Source organism: Agelaius tricolor, unplaced genomic scaffold, assembly GCF_023055355.1.
Source record: "Agelaius tricolor isolate 1412-34295 unplaced genomic scaffold, bAgeTri1.0.p SCAF_4, whole genome shotgun sequence".
NCBI lineage: Eukaryota > Metazoa > Chordata > Aves > Passeriformes > Icteridae > Agelaius > Agelaius tricolor.
The window spans coordinates 14847727-14871881 of NW_027269264.1; the positions used below are offsets into that span (position 1 = coordinate 14847727).

General features: G+C 41.1%; 1 long non-coding RNA gene across 2 annotated transcripts; it reads right to left on the minus strand.

Annotated features, from left to right (window-relative positions):
* Nucleotides 1–11647: 11647 nt before the first annotated feature.
* Nucleotides 11648–23487, minus strand: LOC139588907 (uncharacterized). 2 transcript variants are annotated; one of them, XR_011678855.1, is made up of 6 exons: nt 23203–23487; nt 23003–23054; nt 18571–18729; nt 18436–18462; nt 16743–16826; nt 11648–12824 (listed from the first exon to the last, which is right to left on the minus strand). It is a non-coding gene; the product is annotated as an uncharacterized lncRNA (long non-coding RNA). The 2 variants fall into 2 exon arrangements; XR_011678854.1 differs by lacking the exons at nt 11648–12824; nt 16743–16826 and having other exon boundaries at nt 16836–18462; nt 23203–23482.
* Nucleotides 23488–24155: the final 668 nt, after the last annotated feature.

Genomic DNA, 24155 nt, shown 5'->3' on the forward strand with positions numbered 1-24155 from the left:
AAGCCCTGCCATGAATGTCATAGCAGGGCAGCTGCATGGCTTCCTCATGCATTGTACATAATAGACCCTACATGTATCCCACACTCACATGGAGGGGGTGTGTGACAGCCCCAAAACCTGGCAGTCCCAAAACCTGTGACAGTCCCAAAAGATAGGACTGTGCTAGGCCAAGAGTCATTTCCTCAGCATTTCTGCCCCCAGCATAGAAGGTGAGAACACAGATGCTGTAGGGAGAGGAGAGTCCTTCTGCAACTTTTCCAATGATAAACCAGTATCTATATTGCGCACATAGTAGAAATGCTATCATTTTAGATGACCTTTCTGCATTGTATGCAATAGCCTACTATTTAAATATACAGCATCCTGGAACAGCTTACCTCCTTAGTCTTTCAAAGCAACCTAAGATGAAACACGCTGTTACACAGCTAAAAGAGCAACCAGCAGCATACCAGAGGGACTAAGGCACACTGCTGTTTTCATGACAACACATTATTACAGAACACTAAAACCTGTGCTTGGAAGTAAGCATGAAAAAAAGCACAGAAGCAAAACTACTTTCCTGTGGTATGCTTCTTCCATCATGTTTCTAAGCTGGAAGCTAAATGCCTAATAGAACTTAGGTCAGAATGCTCCTGAAGCCTAGTGGAAGATGAAAGGGTGTATGTGGAGAGGTCAGCAGACTGCAATAAAACCATCATGTTTTGTCACCACTCTTCCTTTTCAATGGTGAGGTTTTGTTTCAAGTGTTCTAAATCTGACCTTGGCTTTTCTTGTCCTTTTTTTATTTTTTCCCCTGCTTCCACAGTCTTTGTTCACAGGCAAGGAAATGTAGGGCCTGCTCTCCTCCTTTGTCTCCCTTCCTGCTTAATTGTTTGAGTTGGTGGCTCAGGGCAATTTGCTCGCATGGATCTGCAAACCCCTTTGCTCAAAGCACAAGAATCACACGTGGTCAAAGGAGACAAAGTTCTACAAGTTCAAAAATATCTAACAGACCACCTTGCACCAGTTTTGTGGTCTGTATTAAAACCTGTGCACTTATAATTTACAAATGCCTTTATGATGAAGTAAATAATGTGATCCCTGCTCCTACAGTCAAAGTACTAAGTGTGCATGGTTGAGATCATAGTTCCCATGAAGTTAACTTCAAGCATTAGTAGACTGTGTCTCAGACTTGCACAGGATGTGCCAAGGACTCAGCCTGGAATGCTGAACATCTCCCATCTGCATTCACTTCTTGCAGCAGAGACTTGTTACATCTTTGAACATCATCAATGAGGGTATTGGCCCTCTTTAACTGCTTGGCCTGTCATAGACTTCTGTGTGGAAAATCTTAAGTTAGATCATTTAGGCTGTAGTGCTTCTAAAAGCGCAAACCAGTGCATGAACACTTGTTTATTTCATCAGTATAAAGCCAACTGCACTGGCTTCTTATAGATACTTACACTAAAGCCAACATTGTCAAACAGCCCCAGCTACGTTCCTGCTAGCACAGCTCTTTCAGTCCATGCCCATCCCCTACAGAGCAGCCGTCTGCAGGGCCCCACTACACCACATAGAAAACTGAGCTCAGAACAGTTGCCTGTGCCATCCACACTGCTTAAACTCCAACAAACACAGAATGACCCAGCCCTTGTGCTCTTGATGGCTGTCAAATCCCAGCTTCCTCACAGGAGAAAAGTAAATGTGGTATGTAAATGAGACATTGGTTGTGGGTGTTTCAAATATGGCCCAAGTTTTTCTCCAATGACTTCTTCAAGCATCACTAAATCTCTGTGAATCCTCTGCAACATAGATACCAGAGGATGCATTCAAACTTTTTATTAAAAACAGCCTCCAGACACTTGGCCATGCCCTCCCCTATTCCTTGGGAATACTGTAGGGCAATCAGAGTTGTTAGCTGTTCAGGTGCCATGAAAGTTAATCAATAGAGTACCACAAACAGGAAGTCTCCCTGAAAGAAGGGCACCAATAATGGAAAATCTCCATTATAATTTCTTTATTCTGTCTTTGGGGCTGAGTGTGCTTTATAATACAAAGGAGTGGTGGAGAGTAAAGGCTCTTCTTGGGCTCACCTTTCCTAAAGAGTTCTACAAATTATTCTTTTTTAAATCTTTCTGGAAAAGGGTAGAATGGAGAAGGTGAGGTGAAGCCAAACAAAATTTTTATCACAGATTATTGTCAATAGAAAAATGCAAGCAATATCAGCCACAAATAGAAAAAGCATCTGCCACTCTACAACAGCCAAGTTTACCTTTAACAGAGGAAATTCATTGAACTCATGACATCCAGATGGTCCTAGCAGATGATCTGTGCTGGAAGGCACTAAAAAAAAAATATAGAAGTCCCTAGCATTTTGTTCTAGAAGAAATCTCCTTCCTGCCCCACTGGTAGCAGCTGGATTGACCTTACATATTTAGGCAAGGAACACAGCAGGATGATTCATTCCTGTGGACTCACAGGAATGAATCTTCATGATGCCAGCTCTGATATTTTTGGGGATTTTTTTGTTGGTTTTATAAAAGAAATAATATTGTTTCTGGGTTTAAGACCCTCAGTACCCTCCAAGGTGCCACATGCAGTAAAGTTTGAAAAGGGGCTATAGTTCTAATTAATAAGTCAAAATTATAGTGTGATCCCAGGGGCAGTGAACTAAGTGATGTGCAGTGCTGGTCTTGCACAATGGGGAGAATGAGATGACTGCTGAAACCCTAGGCTGTGACCTGGACCAGGAGTGCTGGCCTGTCTGGGGCATTTCTGCAGTAGCATCTCCTCTCTGTTATGCCACACAGACACAATGCTTTTCCAAAGCAGGCCAGCACCAGCAGGGATTAGATGAGTCACTGCCTTGTCTCGGGTACTGCATGTTTCCTTGGGCAATGAGTCTTTGAGGGGGGCAGTGTGGATCTTCATCAGACAAGGACACAGAGCCTAAAAGGCAAGAGGGAGAGTATGGATATGATTAATACAGTCAAGGAGCATTGTTGAAGTGGAACACAGAGTATCTGGTAGAAGACAGTAAGCAGCAAATTAGTGCATTGACTTGTACAAAGTGGTACTGTCTGTGTCTTTAGAGCTGCTGTAATAGGCTGTCGGTTTCATACCACACTTGAAGGAGCACTAACTGCATAATTCATTCATTTTTACAACTCTTCTTTAATACTTTTTAAGCTCTGCATACCTTGACTGCCACAATATTCCTTCTGAAACCTTTATTGTTTGCTGTTCTCCTGTCAAATTTGATCCTTTCTGCTCTCTTTATAAGGAATTGCTTTACTGAACCTTGCTACTATTTTGCTCCTCTCTGAGAGAAGACTTCAGTGCAATAAAAGATCCAAAGGACACCCCAGACTCCTCATTTCTTTCCTCAAATTTGTTGGACATTCCTGATCATGGAAGAGCTCCAACCAGGCAAGTGCTTTTAATAAATCTGAAATTGCAAAAGCAGTGTATGTTGATGACATTACAGGACTGAGCTCCTGAAAAATGGTAGCATGATAAACCTTCCATAATCCCTCTGCAATATCCCAACGTGGCTTTTTCTGTCTCTGGAAGTGGGTGGAGAAAGACAATTATAAATTGGAAGTATATTCCTCCTTTCCAGAATATGACCAAAGGTAATTAAGAGATCAGCTGTAGCCTAAAACCTGGAGGGTTTTTTTTATCTTGCTTGTTTTATCTTTTTTTTTTTTCCTTAATCTTTCTTGCTTGTTATCACTTACTTGCAAGCACTTGAGCCAGTCTCTTTGAATTTTGATTTGTACATCAAAATCAGGTCAAACTGAGTATGAAAGAACTCCCCTATGATGAGCAGGTATGATAACCTGACAGACTGCTGTAAGACTGACCAAATGCTCTGAAAAGTGTCAGATGAGAAATACTTAGAAGAGAAGTTCATACTACACAATTGTTACGTATTTTTTAATTGATCCCATGCACTTGGTTTAGAAATGCTTGAATGGCATTCAAATGGCATTCATGAAAAGGTGCAGAAGTGCAAACTTTTAGAGTAATCAGGAAGCCTACTATGACCACTGCTTGCTAGACCTATGGAACAGCTTTAGACATATGAAAGAACCAGGAGCTCCCAAGAACAGAGTTGCCAGTACGGGTTGCATTCAATAGATCTATCACTACCTTTTTCCACACTATACAGGGACAGATGCAGGAAAGCCTTGTTCTGCCACTTTCAGACAGGCTGAGTACTTCTCCAACCTTGCTTACAGGCAAGAAATGTTTGACTGGGGTGGCAAATTGGGGGCCTGTGTTATTTCTTGGTGTCCCCTCCCCATCCCTGCTCTCTTTATCCCCCTCTGCTTTACATAATACCAAGTTCCTGGTCTTGGTCTAGGTCTCCTTAGCCAATGTATCATTCAGAGAAAATACATGTATGGTACAGAAGCAGGGCAGTTTGTGGTTCTTAGAAGACCTTTATATCCTACCTAAATAACTCTTAAACCTCCATCACGTCAGAGTACAAGCTGGGACACACAGTCACTTTTTTTTGGAGATTCAGAGGAATTGGGCTATAAAAATGAAAGGTACAAGGCTGTTAGGCAGAAATTGAATTACTTCTGCTCTGGAAGTGGTGCAAGCTTCCTCAAGAATCTCTCTGCTTCATCCTGCTGGATGCATAGCGTTGCTTGGAACAGACCAGTCAGTTTTTATCCTGTGGCCATATCAGATACACCATCAGTGCCTGACATCTCCTGTGGTCAGTGAACACTTAGTTCTTGAAATGGTCCTCAACTAGGGATATTAGGCTTGAAGAAAAAAATTACCATCTCAGTATGGTTTTTAAAGTTAATGATTATGAATCCTTTCTGATCAGTTTCCAAGACTGAAGTATCCACTTAGAAAGATAAGAAATTTTTCAGTTGTCACACTTGCTTCTTCCATGACCAGACCACAAGACTTTAATTCTTATTTGCATTTGTCCCCTGCATCCTGCTTATGTAGGGTAGAGAAGTCTTACAGTGAGAAGGTTTGTGACCTAAAATAACATATGTTAGGCTTACAGCAGCCTCTACACAAAGGGTGCATTGCAAAGGTCTTGAAGCCCTTGCTTGTGAATCAGAGAAGACTGTGCATACCCATAACAGGATCACTGACTCAAAAAGTCAAGCCTGCCTTGTCTTATGATCTCCTAGAACCAGATGTTCTTTCTAATATGACTCACTGCATTTCTTCAGAGCTCCCTATGCCAAGTTTTGCAGGGACTTCCTCACACACACAATAGGGCATGTGCCATGTAAGGCAAGTGTCACACCACTGAACAAAAAAATTATTTGGGGGAAAAACTAAATGAAAAATGCATTCTGGCAGAAATTTGAAGTAAATTTTAAAACAAATTTGCTAGGCAGAGAAGCCCAGTGGACATTACTGAACAAGAGGGTAACATAAATGTCTGAGCCATGGCATTGTATACAATTACAATTCAAGCTCAATTTTACCTGCAGCAATGTCCACTGAAAGGATAGTTGTCTGAGTGTGAGCAAAATTGAAATAAATGTAGCCTTTAGCATCCTGCATATGATAGAGGAAACAGCTGAGGGTAAATCTAGATAAAACAAAAAATAATAATCAGTGAATTAAGCTGATGCAGCTGAGTATAGGTGGAAAAAAATGGAGAGTAAGACATGGGAAATAAATAACTGCTTGCTGCAGGCATTGTTCTGCTTTCCTTTGCTGGATTAATTGACATGCAGCTGGGTACATCAAGAGCAAAGAGAATATTTTGATGGTTTTAGCAAGTGTTCAATACCATGAATGCTGGAAACAATGATAAGGACTCTACTTTTGGAGGCACAGACAGGTACAGACGGTCATGTCTGCTTCACTTGTGTGCCTACTGCTGGCTGCAGGCCAGAACCATTTAAATGCATTAGCTCAGAGCTGTACATATGCTGAATGAGACTATTCAGTTCCTGGAAGAGAGCTGGTTTGTGTCTTGCCATCAGCAAGGGCACACATAGCAAAGATGTACTTGCCTACACCATTTGTGTAGGTGCAGCTGAAAAGAGCATTGAGGCCCTTGAAGAGAATTTATGGCTTGGTTTTACGAATAGATTTTTTATACAGATGGATTTTTTTTACCTTTTCTGTCTGTTTCTGCCACAAATTAAGTCTCTTTAGGTGACTCTTGGTTCTGACAGAGAATATGATAATTTAACCCAGTCAAGACTAGCCAAAAATTTGGAACAAACATAACTGTGTTACAGTACCTATCAAAGCTATACAATAAATCTGTACTCTCCTTGGAACTTAAATGCCCTGAATATTGTGGCAATAATAGCTACATTAGTATAAAAGCAGTCAGTGCACATATCTGAACAAGACTAAGATGTACTGAGCAGAAATAGAATCAACTAAGAGACAGCAGAAGAAAGAAATGTTAAATGGCATACTTCATCAGTGGAATGCATTCGGCCCAGCTAAAAAAATATATCTATATGAAGGAAGTACTTTAGCTACTTAATCTCCCAGGAGATAAACCATCTCCTGCTCTTTGTACATTTTCAACAGCAAAGAAAGTAAGGAAAAAAACAAGGCATGGTTTGTGGGTAAAAAGAATGATAATGTCTGTTACTAGAGCAACTGATAAAGTTGGAAAAATACATAAGCTTTCAAGCACACTAGGTCTTTTTTAACATTTGCATTATTTTATTTCCTGAAATAAACCTATATGGTAACAGAGTTTATTTCAAGACTGATACCACAAAGATAGATAAAATTATGCTATGACATTTTGTCTGAAGTATCACCCTCTGTAGACAAAAATCTCAGACTTCACAGGGAAAGGAGTTTTGCAGGTCAACCTTTATCTGTAGAATATAGGTCTGGCCTTGCACTGGAAAAGAACAAAACCAGCACAGCCCTCAAAGTTGTCAGTGGGCTTCTATTAAATAAGACAGCCTGAAATCTATCCAGTTTTCTCTTGCAGAGCCAAATTTATAAGTCAAATGAGCACAAGCTACACCAGTTGAAGATCTCAGAGGATATATTTTGTCCTGGCTTGCGTGATGATCACCTCTGAAAAAGTATTCCATTATTTCCCAATATTCCTTACACTTTCTCCAGACTGAACTGGAACCATAAAGGGTAGAGAAGCAGAAACAAACAACAAGACCACCCTACCATATCCAGCTGTGGTAAGAATTTGGCCACTACCATTCCTAATAGAAATAAACACTGTTCTTTTTCAGTGAGTCAAATTGCAGGAATAGATCTGGCAAAATATCTGTAGCAAATAACATGTCCAGAGACTTCTACAAGCAAAAAGAAAAGGCCCATTTCAATGGGTCTGCATGAATGAAAAATGCCTGCTGTTTACTTCTGGCAGCTGGCTGCTGCTGTTGCCAGACTTGTGAAAGTTCTTGGTGAGACAGCTGCCACCCCTGTAGGTCTAGTAACTGTTCTTCAATGCACTGGGGCTGGGATTTTCTCGGGCAGCAGCAGTAGGTTTTGATCTTGCAGCCTAGGTTGATAGGGTCAAAGAGGTTTCTGCTGGGATGGCAATGGTGTAGGATAGATCAGCACTGTGTATTCGTACTGTAAGAAGAAGATACAATGGTGACTGAACTGTGTAAAAAATATTATCTTTCTGCTGCTGTCATGATGCCAACTTTGTCCCAGAATGAAAAATGATGGATAAGGAAAGTAATCTGCCCTGCACTGCCTGAGGTGATGCTAATACTATTTTCACAGTGCTCTGGCAGCACCATGGGTTTGTCTGTTCCATTCATAACCTTCACAATCAAATCCAGTCCTGCAACACACTCTTCAAAATACCTTGAAACTTGCTGCCACTTTTCAAATGACCAATGTAGAGTGGTCACTGCCTCAGTACTGTCTGTGTGAAAGACAGCATGTGAATCCCTCCAGCATGATGATGGGCAAGAGTCAAGCTTAGATTTGGAGCTTAGGTTTGAAAGACAAGTTTAGGTATGAAGCCTGGGCTTCATATCTAGATGCTTACCTACTAGTGGTGTCAGTTCATTTTGGGATGGCTAAATGATTGGCAAAGGCAATGCTCAATCTCTGTGGCAGAGCAGAGTGCTAGCTACCTTCCCAATGTTGGTTTTTAACAATGCTTGACAAAGATAACTGCCACTGTTCATTTTGACAACAGTCTCTGCTTGACTTTCATTGAAAAGTTTAATTATTCAGCTGTATCCTAGGATAAGATGTTTTATGACGTGGTGAACCTCCCTAGAAGTTACATTCATATGGGACTCTTCATATGACAACATGGAGTTTGCTTCTTGTGTCAGCAACTCTGCCAACCAAATATCATAGAATCATGGAACCATAAAATTATTTGAGTTGGAAGAGATCTTAAACATCACCTAGTTTCAACTCCACTGTCACAAGCAGGAGCATCTTCTACTACACCAGGTTTCTCAATATTCCTAGCCTTGAACACTGCCAGAGATGGGGCATCCACAGGTTCCTGAAGCAATCTGTTACAGTACCTCACCTCCCCTACAGTAAAGGATTTTTGTCCTAATATCTAGTCATAACCTACACTCTTTCTGTTTAAAGCCACTCATCCTTGTAAAAAGTCCTTCTCCTATTTTCCTGTTGGCCCACTTCACATACTGGAAGGCTGCTTTAAAGTGTCCCTGGACCCTTCTGTTCACAGGCTGAACAACCCCAACCCTCTCAGCCTGTCTTTGTAGGAGAGAATATGTTCCAGCCTTCTGATTGTCTTCATGGCCTCCTCTGGACTCATTCCAGCAGTTCCATGTCCTCCCTGTGCTGGGGCCCCAGAGCTGGATGCAGGGTTCCAGGTGGGCTCTCACCAGAGCAGAGCAGAGGGGCAGAATCCCCTCCCTCCCCTGCTGCCCACGCTGCTCTGGATGCAGCCCAGGACACGTTTGGCTCTCTGGGCTGGGAGTGCCCATGGCTGGGTCATGTCCAGCCTCTCAGCCACCAGCACACCCAAGTCCTTCTCACAGGGCTGCTCTCCATCTTCTCATCCCTAAGCCTGCAATATAAAAATGTGAAACAGGGATTATCGCCTTTTACAAAGGAAACTGATGTGACAGTAAGTGTCCTGGTCAAGTTGTCAGAGAAAGCTTGAGGTCAAGTAGGAGCTCCAACCATCTAAATCATAGTTCTTAAGTCCTTAAAACATGGATAGATTTCTATCAAAGTGTTTGCCTTCTTAAGGTCTGTGATATAGAAGAGTGAACTGTTTGGGGTTTTTATGGTTTTTTTCTGAATACCTTAAAGACATTATGTACACAAGTCTGTCAAGAGATGTTATTTTACATTATGGTCTGTTTTCAGTGATGTCTACTGCCAGCTACAGCAGCAAGTGAGTATCATTACCTATTACATCTACAGAGGAAAGTTTTATTTTTCTAATCTGTGTGTTATTTTAATTCATGTGCTATTGCAAACACATAAGAAAATAGACTTTTTTTAATAAATATGCATGCATGACAAGTAATAGGTTACTTGAAAATAGAGGAATAACTACTTGCAGAAGCATGTTTGTATTCTGTCATCCACAATACCTCATCTTTTGAGAAACAAACAAAATTATCATAATTGTTCATTCCTTTCATACCTTACCCTTTTCCATTACCATCACTGTCACTATTCACCTAAATGTTAATGCTCTCTTCTGGTTTTGGCTCATTGCAAGCCTCCTCTGGCTGAAAAACAAAATCTACTTTTCAGAATGTTTCAAATACTTCCGCCTGGAATGTCATTTTATGCTGCTCAACATCATGCAAATTATATTGGAGATCTTCTCATAATAGTGGATTATGCAGGCTTGTCACATTGCAAGAGTCTTGGGAAAGTTTGGGAAAGGAAAGTTTGCTTTAAGAACAAGGAGAAAATATTTATCTTGATAGAAGTTGACAAAAGAACGGTTTGTTTAAGAAAAGCTTTGTCAGAAAGGTTTCTTAATGAAGCTAGTTTTGTACAAATGAAGCCAGAATAAAGTAAAACAGTTTGGAATAAAAATAAAATAATAATAAAGTAAAAAAGATACCCTTATCTTTTCACCATCCTTGATGAATATTATCACAGCTTTCATTTGGGCAATTCATGAATCATGGTCTAAATGAATATCCTTGCATGTTATTCATCATGTTTTCCTTCTGAATAAAACCAGTTTAAAATATCCTGGGACTTTTTCAACAGCATGATATGTTTTCGTAAAAATGTGACATTAGAGTCAGCCAGAGTGCATCCTTTTGTTTATTTTGCTTTTACTGGTAATCAGGAGTTCCATTCTTGCATGTTGGCTATTTTAAGAGGTCTGGCAGGCTCTGCTGAGCTGCCTTTGAAGCAAGTGGGAATAATACAAGAACCTTGCATTCCTTGAGGAATATACCATGGTATCTCTACAGTACAGAGGCTGCCAGTAATGGAAGCTGGAGCTGATATTGATACAAAAACTGCAACCGTATGTCCCAGTTACAGAGAAAAGAGGTTGGGGCTTTTCAGGCTCTTTAATTTCAATACCACCTTAATCATTGGTGGGGACAAAATTTCATCAGAAAGAACCAAGTGCCAGAAATTCACCTTCTTACCTGGCTCTCTCCAGAGAGAAAGTGTTGGGATCAGCTGGTGGCCCCAGCCTCCTCTCTGCCCCCAGCCCTCCCTCCACCCCTTCAAGCCCAGCAGAGTGTGTGCCCCCAGCACTGAGTCAAGCTGGGTGAGCACTGCTGAGCACAGCCAAGCACACTGGTCCAGAGAAACAGCAGGCAGCCCAACACGGGTGATCTAGCTACCAAGGGGATTGTTTTGTCCCAGTTCATTGTAGTTTGTTTAGGAGTTTTTTCATACTTGGTGTCCAGGAAGGATTTTAAGCCATGGGAGCTCTTTCAGTGTATTGCCTTTGTCTGTAAACCACGTGAGCAGCGCTGCTTTTGGGAAGCCTCTTTTTCTGTTTCCAGTGGTGAATAACTTTTTGTGGGTGCCTCTCTCATTTATAAACTCTTTGCCATTAATACTGCACCAGCTATCACAAATTTAGTAAATTGTTATTCCAATTTATATTTTCTCCTCATTGTTCCTCCATTATTAGAATGGGTGGGGCAAAAGGGTGGGGCTTGTTTGAAATTTACTTCACTGGTAGTTGTTAAAACCAGCACACCATAGGAAATGCTGCAAGGAAATTAAAAGCAAATCCAGCGCCTCACTTTACACAAATACCATCTGCTAAGACTGGGACATCTTCAAAACAGCATTACTGTCAACCCCTCTGAACATACCATGGCTATCAATAGCAACTTGCAATTTAATTGATCTGGTGTGGATGTTAAGATGGCAACATGGAACTGCCTTAAGAATGTCATTCTGGTTTGCCTTATTAAAAAGTTTAAATATCAGGTTTGATCCTGGTGACATTTTTTCCTTCTTATCCCCTTATATGTCATAAGTTGGTTTAATGAATTGGATGAAGGTTTATGTCACTATGATATGTTGTTAATATCACCTTGTTGAAATACACAGACCACAGAAAGGCTTGGCAGGCAAGGAATAATTCTATTTTCTTGACTTACAGGCATTTCCTAAAAGATCATCAAGTAATCAGCCAGAAGCAAGTGAGGTGTTCTAACATGAGGGACTACTAGGGGATAGACGCAATGAAAAAATATCAAAAGACAGAAATAAAACATGCAAGTTTAACTATAAAATTTCAAATAACACTTTAATGCATAAATTCTTTCTTCCAAATGAGTCACATTTCAAATTATTACACAGTTTGTTGAGAGGAAAGTGTTGTGCTGCTGTTCTCTGCTCATTTTCCTAACAGTCAAAGAAGTTGAGAAATGTTTGAACTGAGTCATCAAGATTCTGACCACCCCTGTTTCTGAGGCTTTGCTCTGCATTTTAAGGACTACATCATACATCATGATAGGCAAGAGGTGACAAATCACAGCAGGGAAGATATTATCTTCAGCAATACTTCAATATAACATTAAGAACAGTGATTTTACTTCTGTGCTTTACATTTCCCTGACAAGACACAGGTAGTGAAAGGAGTCCTGCTGCTTTTATGGTACAGATTATTCCTGGTGTACAGATTGTTACAGCTGGTCAATCTCTCTTGATGTCATCAGCTTTGAATGGACATCACAGTTAGGTCTGTACCTCAGTGTGATATAGGAGTCACTTCCATTAGCCAATGTGTGGGAAATCAAGTCTGTGATTTAAAAGAAATTAATATTTTTGCTTCATTCCCTAGCTCAGCTGGCAGATGATCACTTGGTTTGACAGATAAAGGAGCTGAGGTGCAGCTTGATTATTAGCACCTCTTCCAGCAGGAGCACGTTGTTAGGTGAGCTCGGCTGAAGTACAAAGCCATGCTTTCCAGCGGTAGGTAAAGCCTGTTGCCCCATTGTCCTGCTTTTGGCCAGGAGACAGAGGTTACTCTATACCACCTCAGGTCATTGCAGTGGCAGAGGGAAGGGACTTTTTGGACTTCTCTGTGGGTTTTGGTCAAACAAACTTGTCGGGTTGAGAGAAGACATCTGCCACAGTTTCATTGTCTTGGGATGCCCGGTGAGCATTTTTGCCTGTGAATCACCCTCTCTTTTGTATACTTTTAAAATTTATTTTAAAAGAACCTTTTTATTTATTTTATTTCTGTTACTTTTTGCTTTCTTATCTCATTGCTGTTTTCAGTAAATTGTTCTTACTCAACCTGTGATCTTCACCTTTTTACTTCCAATTCTCATCTCCATTCTGCTGGAGCAGGAAATGGGAGGAGAAGCAAGTGATAAGTGTGTGAATCCTTGTTGAAGATGTCATAGTTCAGAAGGGAAGTTCTGCCATCTGTTGAGGTTTCCATGCTGGAGCTACAATTTCCAGTGGTAAGGAGAGAGGAGACAACAGGAGGATGGAAATAGAATGAGTCTAAACAAATACAAAATTATTTTTGTAAAGGATTCTCCTCTTTTAAAATATTGCAACTGTTCAGCAATTAAATCACAGAATCATAGAATATGTTGACTTGGAAGGGGCCATCAAGGATCATCAAATCCTGCCCTGCAAAGCACCATCCCCAAGAATCACATTGTGTGCCCAGGAGTATTGTTCAAATGCTTCTTGAACTCTGTCAGACGAACAGAACTTCAAGTCTGTCAGGTATCCCCCAGACCAACTTCCCTGGGGACCCTGTTATAGTGCCCAACCACTCCCTGGGAGAAAAACCTTTAAACCTTGTTCTAATATCCAGCCTACACTTGCTCTGACACAACTTCAAGCCGTTGCCTCAGGTCCTGTCACTGGTCACCACAGAGAAGAAATCAGTGCCTGCTCCTCCTCTTCCCTTCACGAGGAAGTTGTAACTGCAATGAGGTCTCCTCTCAGTCTCCTCTTCTCCAGCCTGAATAGCCAAGTGACCTCAACCACTCCTCATACTGCTTCTCCTTAAGTCCCTACTCCATCTTGGTTGCCCTCCTTTGGATGCTCTCTAATAGCTTAATGTCTTTGTCATAAAACTGCCCCCAGCACTCGAGGTGAGGCTGCCCCAGTGCAGAGCAGAGCAGGACAATCCCCTCCCTTGCCTGGCTGTGATGCTGTGCCTGATGCACCCCAGGACACAGCTGGCCCTCCTGGCTGCCAGGGCAATGCCCACTCATGTTCAAACTTGCCCTTGACCAGGACCCCAGGTCCCTTTCCATGGCACTGCTCTCCATTTTCTCATTTGCAGGCAGTCCATACACCCAGGGTTGTCCCATCTGAGATGCAGAATCCAGCACTTTCCCTTGTTGAACTTCATACAGGTGGTGATTGCTGTCCTGGGTTGACTATATGATGCTTTTATCCCCAGTCGTCTCATTCTGTTAATGCTGAATAATAAGTTTTGCACCTTTAAGACGTGTTCCAGAGAGTGAAGGGGGGGACAAAAGAAGCAGCAGTTTGTTTTCAGACTGCACTCACTCTTCCACATTCCCGCTCCTGACTGTTTGGACAGACAGTGGGACAGAGCTCTCTTTTGCTTTTAGTTAGTTTAGCTAGCTGAGGCAGAGAAGTTCCCTGGACTGTAGTTTTTTCCCTTTTCTTTGGACCTCTTGAAACCTGCTCTGGACTGAACACCCAGAGGAGCACTGGCAGCTGCACCTGTGGCCCACTGGGCTGGGCCTGGCCTGCAACATTTCCAGAGCCTGAGGGACTGATCAGAGACTGAATGAGTGCAGCTGCAACCCGGGGAGGGAGGTTTTCTCAGTTTGTCATCTCTTTTGGAGCAGCAAGGGGTTTTATTCTTTAATATTGTTTAGGTTTTATTGTTTAATAAACACTTATTTTCCACTTTTCTCCAAGGAGGTAGTTTCTCCCAGACCAGTTGCAGGGAGGGGCTGACTGAATCTCTTTTCCTACAGGAACCCCTTTGGGGATTGTCTCCCAAATTTGCTCTGAACCAGGACAATTGCCCAGCCCTATAATTTGTCAAGGTCTCTCTGCGGGGCCTCCTTGCCTTCAAGGGAGTCAGCAGCTTCTCCCAGTTCTGTATCATCTGCAAACTTATTATCCCCTCCAGTCCTGTGTCCAGGTCATTTATGAAGATGTTGAAGAGCACAGGGCTAAGGATGAAGCCCTGTGGAACCCCACTAGTGACAGGTCACACCAGTCTGATGTCACCCCATTCACTGCAGCTCTTTGTGCCTGACCCATGAGCCAGCTGCTCACCCATCACATGATGTGTTTATCCAGCTGTGGGCTGGACATTTTCTCAGAAGGGTCCTGTGCCAGAGAATACCAAAAGCTCCACTAAAATTCAAAAAGATCACATCAAATTCCTGGTTTCCCTTGATCAGCTGAGTGGATCACCCTTCCTAGAGGGAAATCAAGTTTGATAAGAAGGACTTTCCACTCATGAAGCCGTGCTGGTTGTGACCAATGACTGTGTTGTCTTTCAGGTGTTCTTCAATATCTACGAGAATAATCTCCGTAATTTTACCAGGCCCTGAAGTGATGGTACTGAACTACTGGCAGGCCTGTATTTTCTGGGGTCCTCTTTCCTGCCCTTCTTGAAAATTGTGACAACATTCATCAGCTTACAGTCAGCTAAGATTTTCCACAGACTGCCAAGATCTTTCAAAAATCAACGGGAGAGGTTTTGTGGTGACATCAACCAGATCTTTGAGGATTTTGGGATGGATCCCCTCAGGCCCTGTAGATTGGTAGGGATCCACCTGGAGCAGCAGATCCTGCACAATGTCAGGGTCAGCTGAGTTGATCATTCTCACAGTAATGGTCTCCCAGCTGAGACCCTCCTGAATATTGAAGACAGACACAAAAACCACATTAAACATCTCTGCTTTGTTCATGTCCCTGTTTGTGAGATGACCACCCTCGTTCTGCAAGGGGACAATGTTATTTTCACACTGCCTTTTGCTATTAATATATTTGAAAAAACTCTTTTTATTGTCCCTCCACAGTTCTGGCTACCTTCAACACCAGCTGAGTCTTGGCCACACAAATTTTCGCTCTACAATGATGAGCAGCATCTCTGTATTCTTCCCATGTCACCTGACCTTGCTTCCACTGGGCATGTACCTTCCTTTTTGCCTTATCCAAGACAGCAGATCACTTTTCATTATGAAGAAAGTAATTTACAGTTCTGATTCTTAGTCTCAGGAACCTCAGCTTCTCCTGCTGGTGTTTTACACAAACTTCCTCATTATGCAATGAAGACCAAAAGAAAATTATTTCTTTTCATTCAAGGCAGCACCTAATTCTGTTTACAGTTTTTGATACTGATTTTAACACATCTAAGGAAACTGGTCTATTTACTGACAGTAAGAGAGGCTTTTATCCAAGCAGCATTTCTGTAATTAATATAAAAGGTGTGCCCACACTTTTAGTCCAGTATCATTAAAAAGTGACTTGCAAATGTGATAGCTGCCATTTAAAGATGCTTAACTGGATATTGGTATTATTTTTCTCTGTGCTGTTCTTATGTTTGTCTCCTTGGGGCTCGGTGTGTGTATGTGAGCATTTGTCTTTCCAAAAGAAAGAATTCAAAAATATAAACAACAGGGCCTAAGGATATTTATGTTTAGAATAAAAGGGTTTGTGGCACAGTTTATTCTTAAGTAACTCAGCAGCTGGCAGGAGCTCAGCAACAAGATGAATTCCCAGTTCTCTTGAAATCACTTGCTTTTTCAGGCAAGGTACCTTAGTGGAATTGGATCTAAATCAAATAACCACACCATATGGTTTTGCCATAAAGATCTGTCAATATTTGATAATAAAACACATAAAGATTACACTGTTTTACCCAGGATCTCATTAATCTGATTGAGAGCTATGTATTTAAATATCTTTGAACCTCTGAATCTAGAACACCAGCCTCGATCATAATATGTTGGTATAAGTGTTGAGTCACAGCGAGATGGCTGCATTTCGGTAAATCATGTTCTCCAGGGCATGTTAAAATCAATTACAGTTCCTCTGACAAACTTCGGGTTCCATTCAATACCTCTAAAGCAAACAAAAGCTATGTGAAGCATGGGACTGGTCAGACATCATTTTTACACTATAGGGAAAACAAACTGCCACCTTCAAGAACTATATAGGAGAAAGATCTAACTACAGCAATTTTCTGGCAGGAGCTTAACACCATCAGCCCACCTCCTAAGCATCTCACCAAACCATAGGACATACATTACCATCAGGCTTTTGGATGAGGCAAATATGGTAATACAGGGACTTTCCTTATTCTCTCCAGGAGATTGGACAACCATTTCTTAAAATGAGAAAATACTGACCTCTCTCAGAAGGAGCACAGTGTCTGTTTGAGCTCCATTCTGTGGGGACCCAAATTCACCGTTGCTTCCCACCTGGAAAAGAAGCTGATGGTGCATGATTACCATTTGAACACAGATGCCTGAAAAGGGGAGGTTAAGCAAAAACACAGTGAACAGCCAGGACTGCTCCTCTGGCAGCTTCAGTGACTCTGTTCTTGTTCTGCCAACTTTTCTGGAGGCTGGCAGGAAGGACTGGACCACGTTCCCCAGCAGTGCCATCAGGATTTGGTAGCTGGCCTGCTGGTAGGATGCCTTCCTCACGATCCAGGAGAGGTCCCACCTGGCTGTGCAGGAATGACATGCCTTAAATCCAGGTATAACAAGTCCAGCAAGGATCTCTGAAGCTTGTTAATGGAAACAGAGACATAGTTGATAAATAGAGGGCCTGGAATTTGGACAAAGCTGTACTATTGCAGTTCAACAAATTATATATTACCTGAACTCTTGAAGAGGAACTGTGTGCTCTTCTGGTGGCACAAAAGGGGGTTAAAATAAGCTAAATGATATCAAGTGTGCAGAGGGCATGCTTACCCCTTCACTAAGCATGGCCTAGTGCTTCTTGCACCATTGCCATCTACAGTTGCATCACTGTAGACTTTAGCACTTAGGAACACAGCTGTCTTCAGAAGGATTTGTCTGTGAGATTTTGGGAAGCGCTCCTGACTCTTCTTCTGGGTGCACAATACTTTCCCAGGTACAGGATAGCAGCGGAAAACTTGGAGAAGCAGGGATGCTTCTGGAATCTGTGCCACTGTCAGTTTGAAATATATGTGTAAGAGAGCATCTGGGCTTAGAAGCAACCAGAAAGACGAAAACGAGCCAGCAAACCACAAAAGGGAAAGCTCTTGCACAGAATGAAAGGGATGAAAACCACTGGATTGAAGACCAAAATGAATATTACAGATTTCAGTGGTTGTAGTTCCTTAATATAATACAACAGTGAAAACCTGCCATGAAATGCAGTCGTATTTTGGCAGTGAACCAACCTCTCACGCACTGTATCATATGCTGTCAGTACAGAAAGAAGTACTCTGAGTCAAAGGGCTAATTGCAAGCAAAACCTGACAAGAGAAGGGACAGGGTAGCAGTAAGCAGTAGATTTCAGGCTGCAAGAAGACAAGTTATGATATTCTCTTCTTCACCCTCTTTCAACAGAAAGGAACTGGAATGTTTTGAAGATAAAAGAAAGGCAACTGGTCTAAAAGTGATGGGAAAGAGCTGTCTCCCCATACTGCACTTCATTAACCTGTGGAATTAGCTGCTGAAACATCTTCCTCAGGCTGACCAGAAAGACAGATTAAATATCATTAAAAATCTGAAATATTTCTACATCTAAATTAAAAAAATAAAGAAAAACCCACATATAAATAATGAGAGATGACAAAAATTATTTATGAAAATAATAAAAGCACTTCTGCCTTGGCATATAAACTGACATTCTAAGTAGGATACAAAAATTTCTTTTTATATTTGGTCATTGAGAAACTTTGAGTTTTCCCGCACCTTTAGCTGAACCAACATCTCTAGTCACAGTCAGACATTAAATTTTGGGCTAAAAATAATATTAATACCAGCAATTCCATCTGATCTTCATCTGTTTCACTGAGTTTATCCTCTAACATAAAAATTCTAAAAAAGTAAAAATACTACTCACAATTTCCTCAGGGTGAAACATTTCTTCCTAAGAGAACAAACAAGCATAGTCAGCTCAAGTCAGCATTAGGACAGTAGGTGCTTTTTTAATTTATTGTCACCTTAAATTTGCTAGAAGAAAGGAAGAGAATGGTACCTTAATGTTTCCTTAAAAGACATATGTAGTCCAAAAATAAAGATCTTAGGCTCAGTGTCCATATGAAAAGTTGAAGTCATTTAACTCAGTAAGTTTGAGCTTGCTATATCTGTACCAGTTCTTATTGTGCTTCCAGAGGCCTTCAATCAGCTGAACTGTCTAAATAAACAAGAAAAATGAATATGATTACAAACCTTCCAGAGGCCTTCAATCAGCTGAACTGTCTAAATAAACAAGAAAAATGAATATGATTACAAACCTAACACTAAATCACTTTTGGTTACCTATTGACATTAACAACTGCAGAGTCGTATCTTCTCAGCTGAGATGTTGTTGAACTGGGTCAGCCAACTTATATATGTTCTTCACCTTTTGAACTTTGAAGTAGCATGTCAGTTTATGACTGAATGTTTATTTCAATCATAAAGTGAGAAGCACATGGCTCAGCCAAAATACAATTTCAGGGCTGCAGGTTTCTTTCTAATTGAAAGAAACTGCTAATTCTTTCAATTAAATGCTAATTTTTCAATTAGCTCTGTCTAACAGGGGAATAACATTTTCCTGTGATACATTGATAAACACCTCAAGCATAAGATGGAGATGAATGTTTTCTTCCTTAGAATGAGAAGATTGTGGAAAAGTTGCATGCCTTAATCTGCTAGCTATTCTCTTTCAAGGGCAGCCTCAGCACACTTAGTTCTCCTTGTTGCAAGGGCACACAGGAGGCTCATGTCCAGCTCACTGTTCACCTGCACCCTGCTTGTGCTAAGTCTGCTTGGTAAGCATGAGTGTATTATTCTAAACTGTTAGTGCTAAACATTCTTACCCATAGTTCCATTCAGGCAACTAAAATGGCAATCATCTGTGTCACTAAAAAAAAGAGAAATTGAGGACAGTAGGAAAAATGAAAAGGTGATACACTGAAATAGCTGGCAAATTCAGTCAGTAATTCTACAACACGGAGTTTGGACAGACCAATGACAGTTTAGACATCTGCTATGCAAGTTCTTATCCTTGGACAAATTGTAGAGATTTCCTTCTTATTCTGGAAAGCAGAGTGGATATGTGGGAGGATGTATTTCATTTCAGCCCAATTCCAAGAGAACTACCACAAGATGTGAAAGCACCAGAGGAAATACAGTCTCCTGCTAGCCTGGAATGTCATGTTGCAGAACAGCTAAATTGGTCAGAGGAATTGTGTCCTGTTTCTATTCAGAAAGGAAGACTAGACAAATAGATTGAGGCAGAGTTTTTGTTTTTCCTGACTTGTTTTTCTTGGGATATTTTGAACACAACTAGGTGAGGTGGAGCTGTTGGCCCAGTCCAACTGTAAGCATCTCAAAAGCTGCCCTGAGATTTTCTGGTACCCTTTATAAAGGTCTGAAATATTTCCCCTTCCTTGTTCTTCTTCTGCACACCTGAAGATGCATCAGCAGTTGTATATTCAACTCACTCCCTGCTGTTGGCAGGACTGCTATCCCTGTCCCTTCTCCTGCAGTATCCCTGAGCTGTGGAAAGGGAAACAAAATAATATCTAATATTTAGAAACAAATTTCAATGAGCATAAATGACTGCATACTACATTTGGGCCACCTTCCATGTGGCAGTAAACTTCTATAAGGGAAAACCAACAGGTTTGTACTATCACTGGGTCACTGCTGAGGATGAAAAAGCAAAGCCAGCTCTTCTTCCCAGTCCAGACTCCAGAGGTCCACTGCTTAAAAGATAACAAGATACCTATCACAACAGAGTCTTAATTCCCTTCATGCTAGTCATACCCATGAACATGTCTAATTTATCTAATTTTTCTTGTATCTTATGTAGATTTCATGTGTGATTTTTGATTGCACTGCAAAATCCTTATAGTCTAGAGATTACATTATATTTTACCAGTTTTCCTTACAGCATTCCAGATGTGCTTCACTAGGGCTGAGTAGAGGATCAGTATCATCTCCCTCAACCTGCAATGCTCTTCCTAACACATCCCAAGATCCCATTGGCTTCTTGACCCCCAGGACACATTGCTGGCTCATGGACAGCTTGTTGTCCACCATGAACATGAAGGACCCCCAGGTCCTTCTGCGCAGAGCTGCTTCCCCGCAGGTCACCCCCAGCCTGTGCTGGTTGTTCCTCCCCAGGTGCAGGACCCTGCGCTTGCCTCTGTTGAATTTCAGATGTTTCTTCTCTGCCCAGCTCTCTAGCATGTTCCAGGTCTCACTGAATGGCAGCCCAGCCCTCTGGGCTATTGGTCACTCCTCCTGGCTCTGTGCTGCCAGGGAGCTCGCTGAGGGTACACTCTGTCCCTGCCTCCAGGTCACTGATGAATAAGTTGAACAAGACTGAACCCAGAACTGACCCCTGAGGAGCCCCACCAGCTACAGGCCTCCAGCTACTCCCTGTGCCACTGGTCACAGCTCTCTGAGCTCAGTCATTCAGCCAGTTCCCAATTCACCCCGCTGTCCTCTCAGCTAGCCCACACTTCCTGAGCTACCATGAGCATGTTGGGGAAACAGTGTCAAAAGCCTTGCTGAAGACAAGATGTCCCCACAATTCACTTCTCCCCCGTCCATGCAAACCAAATGTAGTTTTGACAAAGCTTTCATTCAGAGACTTTTTTCCTGAGTTGAAACCAAATTAGAAAAAACTCAGGAGAAGGATATGGAATTGTTTGATAGCTGGTTTTGTATTGCACATTTCTATTCCTGTCCAGCTCTGTTCTGCTCCAAAGAATTTCTCATGCCTTGATCTGTACAGATATTCAGGTCACAAGCTATGTCCTCCTTTTGCCATTCACTGTTGTGAAATACTTCTCTTTCCTGGAGAAAATTACATTCAGATGGTGCCACAGTACCTATCTTAGTGGAATTAATGTATCAACATGTTGTTGTTGTTATTGTTATGACTAATGATTTATAATTCTTACTGTTATAATTAAAAACAATAACTAATTGCTACTAACAACTGCTTACCAAGTTGCTTCACTTTGGATTTGCATGGAAGGGAGATCTTAACCCACGCCTTGTCCCCGATTACAAATTCGCACTCCAGTCTGTAGCATGATAAACCACCATTTGGAAGGTGGAAATTTCTTGGCTAGCAAGTAAGAAACTGCACTAGAAGGATGTATACACTTTTGAGAGGAATACACAGGCTGCTCACATGAAAGCAACCAAAACCTCATGAGCTCAAAATGAATTAGTGCATGGAGAGTTGTTGATTTCTGCCCCCAGACTACAGCTGACCTAGGGTTTCCACAATCTCAAATTGCATCCCAGAGTAAAAAAACCTGCACATGGTACCTATGTCTGGGGGGCAGTGTTAGGCAGAGTGCTATATGTCTGCAGCACTTACACAATCTGAAATGTGAAAGCAGGCATTTGCAAACCCCACTGGTTTTTCTATTCCTCATAAGAGGAAAAGAAAAAATACATGATCATTTCAAACAGCTTAATATTTTTAGACAATCAAGTTGTTCTTTCAAGGTTCACTTGGAATTCTACTCCTATACATTATAGCAGCTTTTTTCTGACACTTCTGTTAAAATCCAAAGACAGCTCCTATCCAAGAATAATTTCAGTTTCTGAGTTACAGACATTTTCTCTACACAGTAGAGCAATGAATCAAAGTATTTAAATTCAGACTGCTGTAATATTTCACAGTCCTGCCAGAGACAGAAGCGCAGTAGCCAAACTGTAAACAGCTCTGTCTCCTTGCAGTCCTGTTAAACATCATACAAGCACCTACATCTCTCTAACATTGGAGCCCATAGAACAAACCACAGATGTAAACCTAAGTTGTGCATAAGCATTTCAGGACTGAAATTTGGTGATTTAACTTTAGAAGTGCATATATTTTAGGTGAGCTCTTGAGCATCATGAAGAAGCAATTCTTTGAATGTATTTTTCCTTCAAAGGAAAATAAAAGACACTTTATTTTTCCTTTTTACTCCTCTTTCTTAAGTTACCAAACAAAGAAGGTATAGCAACACCGGACTATTTGGAAATCTAGGCCAGGAAAATCTATTGGACAGCTTAGCTGCTTTCTGAATTCCACTTCTTCCACTTATTATTATTATTATTATTATTATTATTATTATTATTATTATTATTATTTAATCTGGGCAAGTAGCTGAATGGGGATCTTAACAAGTTAATTTCCAAATATTCTTAAGAGAACAGATAGCTCACGGAATATTTTTATCCTGGAAACTGATCAATTTTACTTCACTGTAACAATTTACTAAAAAAATATGACAGAAAACTTTGCCTGACAAATTTAATTATAGTCTTTTTTCTGAGAAGAAGATGTTTTTTTATATCACCTACCTGCAGTTTTGCTACTGCACATAGGAAGGACCACCCCAGTGTGCCTTACCCATGGATAGAAACAAATCTTTGTGTAACAGAATATGGTTTGATTGCACTCTACTTACCTGCAGCTAAGTATGTCTTCCTACAAGCCATCTTCAATCTCTGGGTTGATATCTGTATGGAAAACACCCAATATTATTCTTCCTGTCCTCTGTGCTTTCAAAGACTGTAGCCTCTTACTACTTTCAGCACTATTCATCTCTGCAGCAAGTAACTTCTCTATTCCAGTCTCAGGTTTTGTCTGAATCACACGTTTACTTACCTCCAGATGTTTGCAGTGTCATGAGCACCATGTCAAATTTGAGTTCTGCATTACAGACCAGCCAGAAATTATTTAGGTTTTGCCCACTCTTCAATGTTTAATCAGTTGCATTATCAGTCACACCCACGTCATTATGACTCAAAAGTGTCTCCCACTCAGAACCAAAACTCCTTTAGAAGGAACCCAGGAAAACAAACACGATCCAAACAAATCTTAACAAGTATCTCTCTGCATGTATTAGGGAAATCCATTAAGTAAAGGTATGTCACACTTCCATGTGAAAGCTGAGCAAAACATCTTCTAGCAAAACCTCCAGCATGGAGCTACAGCATATGTTAGGAATCCTTTTCATCTCAACAAAACAGGCTGATTTTGCAGGTAATGTTTTCATCTGACATTTTTCCCACTCAAGATGTAAAAAAAGCTACATTATTTTGCTACAGTAGCTGTCAACATCAGAATATTTTCTCATTTTTGCTTTGAATTCTCCTGAAATTTTGACTGTTTTTAACTAGATAAAGTACAGGTCCTTTTAAAACTATATGCTGGTATTTATCATTCTCTAAATAGACCTTCTCATGGAGTTTTGCAGTACTATATTGAGAATGACATAAGAGCTTGACAGGTCAGTATAATTAGTTTATGTGGATCAGCTTAAATTGGATTTCCCCATTGCCATTGTTGGTCCTGTAACATTCATGGGAGAAGATACTTTGAACTAGACTCAGTTCAGGCTGACCAGCATCCTGAGCACTGTGGCTGCATTCAAACATCTTAAAGAAAGGTGTTAACATTAAATTAAGAGTGAAGGCTCTGTAGCTACTTCCAAAGTGACATGATTAGAGGGCCACCTTTCTTTTGTGGTTTTTCTCAAATCCCTTGAAGCCCCATGAATGGAACACAGTACAAAAGCACCCCAGGCAGATATCTAGCCATGCCAGTTTCATCATGGT